The following is a 6,000-nucleotide window of genomic DNA, read 5'->3' on the forward strand; positions in this document are numbered from 1 at the left end:
TCAAAACTGTCAAGGTCATCAGAAACAAGAAATGTTGAGGATCCAAGATGGTGGTTTAGGAGCAGCTCAGGATTGCAGCTCCCAGTGAAAGTGCAGAGGGTGAGTGGACACTGCATTCCCAGACGGATATTTATTGCCCACAGACCAGAAGATTCCCAGGCAGAGGAACCCCACGGGTTGCCAACGCAGCTATTTTGGCCACCGTGGCTATTTTGCCGGCACCCCAGCACGGCAGTTCTCCATACAAAATACACTGGTCTGGTTGCCCTTTTAAGCTGGGAATTGGAGCTCCAGGAAGACAGAGTCACCCACACATCTGATTAAACAGAGGACAGAAACAGGGAGCCAGGCCAGGAGATTCCTGGGCAGCGCTGTTGTTTCAGCCAGCACAGTGGCTTGCAGCATGGGAAATCACACAGATCCCGGTGCCTTTTCAACAGGCAACTGAAACACCTGGGAGAAAGTCAACCATTCAACTTTTTTAAAAAAGGCTCTGAGGCGGGAGCCAGGTGATCAGGCTCAGCGGGTCCCATCCCCCCCCGCAAAAACAGCAATTGAAAACGCCCTGGGTTGAGAGTTTCATGGCAAGCACAGCTGAACCTGGGACAGTCCAGTTCTGTGGGGGAGGGGCGTCCTCCATTACCGAGGCACTCCACCCCTATGGAGGTAGTCTGCCATTGCTGAGGCAGCCCACCATTGCTGAGGCAACCCACCACTACAGAGAGAGTCCGCCATTACAGTGGTGGGCCACCATTGCCTAGGCAGTTCTAACCACACCCATATAAACAGGACTGCAGGGAAGTTTGCACAGCAGTAGGGTGGAGCCCACAGCAGCTCAGCAAAGCCTCTGCAGGCAGACAGTGACTAGGCTGCCTCCTTGCTGGGCAAGGCAGCCCTGAAAAAAAAGGCAGCAGCACAACAGAAACTCATAAATAAAGCCCTAACTCCCCAGGACAGAGCACCTGGGGAAAAATAAAAAGCAGTTTATGAGTTTTGCTGCAGCAGACCTAAACGTACCTGCCCAGCAGCTCTGAATGAACAACGGAGCTCACAGCTCAGCACGTGAGCTCCTATAAAGGACAGACTGTCTCCTTAAGCAGCTCCCTGACCCCCTTACATCCAAAGAGTCACCTCACAAAGGACTGATCAGACTGACATTTGGCGGGCATCATTCTGGCACAAAGATAGCAGAAGAAGAAACTGGTAGCAACCCTTACTGTTCTGCAGCTGCTGCAGGTGATCCCCAGGCAAGCAGGGCCTGGAGTGGACTTCAGCAGTCCTACAGCAGAGGGGCCAGACTGTTAGAAGGAAAAATAAGAAACAGAAATAACTTCATCATCAACTGGATGTCCACTCAAAGATCCAATCTGAAAATCAGCAACTACAAAATTACAGGTGGATAAATCCACAAAGATGGGAAGAAACCAGCGCAAAAGGAGGAAAACACCTGAAACCAGAACACCTCTCCTCCTACAAGGGATCACAACTCCTCACCAGCAAGGGAACAAAGCTGGATGGAGAATGAGTGTGATGAAATGACAGAATCAGACTTCAGAAGGTGGGTAATGAGAAACTTCTGTTAGTTAAAAGAACATGTTCTAACCCAATGCAAAGAAACTAAGAACCTTGAAAAAAGATTTGACGAAACGCTAATGAGAATGGACAACTTAGAGAGGTATATGAGTGAATTGATGGAGTTGAAAAACACAACACGAGAACTTCGCAAAGCATGCACAAGTTTCAACAGCCAAATTGACCAAGCAGAAGAAAGAATATCAGAGGTTGAGGATCAACTCAATGAAATAAAATGAGAAGGCAAGATTAGAGAAAAAAGCATAAAAAGGAATGAACAAAGTCTCCAAGAAATATGCGACTATGTGAAAGGACCTAATCTACATTTGATAGGTGTACCTGAATGTGATGAAGAGAATGAATCCAAGCTGGAAAATACTCTTGAGGATATGATCCAGGAAAACTTCCCCAACCTAGCAAGGCAGGCCAATATTCAAGTCCAGGAAATACAGAGAACGCCACAAAGATATTCCTCAAGAAGAGCAACCCCAAGGCATATAATCGTCAGATTCACTAGGGTTGAAATGAAGGAGAAAATGCTAAGGGCAACCAGAGAGAAAGGTTGGGTTACCCACAAAGGGAATCCCATCAGACTCACAGCAGATCTCTCTGCAGAAACTCTACAAGCCAGAAGAGAGTGAGGGTCGATATTCAATATCCTTAAAGAAAAGAACTTTCAACCCAGAATTTCATATCCAGCCAAACTAAGCTTCATACCTGAAGGAAAAATAAAATGCTTTGCAAACAAGCAAGTACTCAGAGATTTTTGTCACCACCAGGCCAGCTTTACAAGAGCTCCTGAAAGAGGCGCTACACATAGAAAAGAACAACCAGTACCAGCCACTTCAAAAACATACCAAATGGTAAAGTGCATAAACAAAATGAAGAATCTGCATCAACTAAAGGGCAAAACAGCCAGCTAGCATCAAAATGGCAGTATCAAACTCACACATAACAATATTAACCCTAAATGTAAATGGATTAAATGCCCCAATCAAAAGACACAGAGTGGCAAATTGGATAAAAAGCCAAAACCCATCAGTGTGCTGTATCCAGGAAACCCATCTCACATGCAAGGATACACAAAGGCTCAAAATAAAGGGATGGAGGAAGATTTACCAAGCAAATGGAGAGCAAAAAAAGCAGGAGTTGCAATTCTCATCTCTGATAAAATAGACTTTAAAGCAACAAAGATCAAAAGAGACAAAGAAGGACATTACATAATGGTAAAAGGATCGATGCAACAAGAAGAGCTCATGATCCTAAATATATACCGCATCCAATTCAGGAGCACCCAGATACATAAGGCAAGTTCTTAATGACTTACAAAGAGACTTAGACTGCCACACAATAATACTGGGAGACTTTAACACCCCATTGTCCATATTAGACAGATCAACCAGACAGAAAATTAATAACGATATCGAAGACTTGAACTCACACCTGGAACAAGCAAACCTAATAGACATTTTCAGAACTCTCCATCCCAAATCCACAGAATATACATTCTTCTCAGCACCATTCTTCTCACACCTACTCTAAAATTGACCACATAATTGGAAGTAAAACACTCCTCAGCAAATGCAAAAGAATGGAAATCATAACAAACAGTCTCTCAGACCACAGTGCAATCAAGTTAGAACTCAGAATTCAGAAACTAACTCAGAACCACGCAGCTTCATGGAAACTGAACAACTGGCTCTTGAAGTTTGACTGGATAAACAATGAAATGAAGGCAAAAATAAAGATGTTCTTCAAAACCAATGAGAATGAAGACATAACATACCAGAATCTCTGGGACACATTTAAAGCAGTCTCTAGAGGAAAACATACAGCAATAAGTGCCAACATGAGAAGCAAGGAGAGATCCAAAATTGACACCCTATCATCAAAATGGAAAGAGCTAGAGGAGCGAGATCAAAAAAACTCAAAACCTAGCAGAAGACAAGAAATAACTAAGATCAGAGCAGAACTGAAGGAGATAGAGACACAAAAAAAACCTTCAAAAAAATCAATAAATCCAGGAGCTGGATTTTCAAAAAGATCAACAAAACAGACAGACCACTAGCCAGATTAATAAAAAAGAAAAGAGAGAATAACCAAGTAGATGCAATAAAATATGATAAAGGGGTTATCACCACAGATTCCACAGAAATTCAAACCATCATAAGAGATTATTACAAACAACTCTATGCACATAAACTAGTAAACCTGGAAGAAATGGATAAATTCCTGGACCCTTGCCTCCTCTCAAGCCTAAATCAGGAAGAAGCTGAACCCCTGAATAGACCAATAACAAGATCTGAAGTTGAGGCAGCAATTAGGAGCCTACCACACAAAAAAAGCCCAGGTCCAGATGGGTTTACAGCCGAATTCTACCAGACACACAAAGAGAAGCTGGTACCATTCCTTCTGAAACTATTCCAAATAATCCAAAAAGAGGGAATCCTTCCCAAATCATTTTATGAGACCAACATCATCCTGATACCAAAACCCAGCAGAGACTCAACAAGAAAAGGAAACTTCAGGCCAATATCCATGATGAACATAGACGCAAAAATCTTCAATAAAATACAGGCAACCCGATTGCAACAGCCTATCAAAAAGCTTATCCACCATGATCAAGTAGGATTCAGCCCGGGGATGCAAGGCTGGTTCAACATACACAAGTCTATAAACGTAATTCACCACATAAACAGAACCAAAAACAAAAACCACATGAGTATCTCAATTGATGCAGAGAAGACCTTTGACAAAATTCAACATCGCTTTATGCTAAAAACCCTCACCAAACTAGGTATTGATGGAATGTATCTCAAAATAATAAAAGCTATTTATGACAGACCAACAGCCAATATTATACTGAATGGGCAAAACTGGAAGCATTCCCTTTGAAATCTGGCACTAGACAAGGATGCCCTCTTTCACCACTCCTATTCAATATGGTACTGGAATTTCTAGCCAGAGAAATCAGGCAAGAAAAAGAAATAAAGGGTATTCAAATAGGAAAGGAGGAAGACAAATTGGCTCTATTTGCAGACAACATGATTGTATATCTAGAAGATCCCATCGTCTCAGCCCAAAATCTCCTGAAACTGATAAGCAACTTCAGCAAAGTCTCAGGATACAAAATCAAATATGCAAAAATCACAAGCATTCCTATACACCAATAACAGACTGAAAGAGGGCCAAATCAAGAACGAACTGCCATTCACAATTGCTACAAACAGAATAAAATACCTAGGAATACAACTAACAAGGAATGTAAAGGACCTCTTCAAGGAGAACTACAAAACACTGCTCAACAAAATAAGAGAGGACACAAACAGATGGAGAAACATTCCATGTTCATGGTTAGGAAGAATCAATATCGTGAAAATGGCCATACTGCCCAAAGTAATCTATAGATTCAATGCTATCCCCTTCAAGCTACCAATAACCTTCTTCAGAGAACTGCAAAAAACCACCTTAAACTTTATATGGAACCAAAAGAGAGCCCACATAGCCAAGTCAATTCTAAGTAAAAAGAACACAGCAGGAGGCATCACACTACCGGACTTCAAACTATACTACAAGGCTACAGTAATCAAAACAGCATGGTACTGGTACCAAAACAGAGATATAGACCAATGGAACAAAACAGAGGCCTCGAAGGCAACAAAACATATCTACAACCATCTGATCTTTGACAAACCTGACAAAAACAAGCAATGGGGAAAGGATTCTCTGTTTAATAAATGGTGTTGGGAAAACTGGCTAGCCATGTGCAGAAAGCGGAAACTGGATCCCTTCCTGACACCTTACACTAAAATTAACTCCAGATGGACTAAAGACTTAAACATAAGACCTGGCACCATAAAAACCCTAGAGGAAAATCTAGGCAAAACCATCCAGGACATAGGAGTAGGCAAGGACTTCATGACCAAAACACCAAAAGCATTGGCAACAAAAGCCAAAATAGACAAATGGGACCTAATCAAACTCCACAGCTTCTTCATAGCAAAAGAAACAGTCATTAGAGTGAATCAGCAACCAACAGAATGGGAAAAAATATTTGCAGTCTACCCATCTGACAAAGGGCTGATATCCAGAATTTACAAAGAACTCAAACAGATTTACAAGAAAAAAACAAACAAGCCCATTCAAAATTGGGCAAACGATATGAACAGACACTTTACAAAAGAAGACATACATGAGGCCAACAAACATGAAAAAATGCTCATCATCACTGGTCATTAGAGAAATGCAAATCAAAACTACATTGAGATACCATCTCACACCAGTTAGAATGGTGATCATTAAAAAATCTGGAGACAACAGATGCTGGAGAGGATGTGGAGAAATAGAAACACTTTTACACTGCTGGTGGGAGTGTCAATTAATTCAACCACTGTGGAAGACAGTGTGGCGAATCCTCAAGGACCTAGA

Source organism: Callithrix jacchus, chromosome 2 (genome assembly GCF_049354715.1).
Source record: "Callithrix jacchus isolate 240 chromosome 2, calJac240_pri, whole genome shotgun sequence".
Lineage (NCBI taxonomy): Eukaryota > Metazoa > Chordata > Mammalia > Primates > Cebidae > Callithrix > Callithrix jacchus.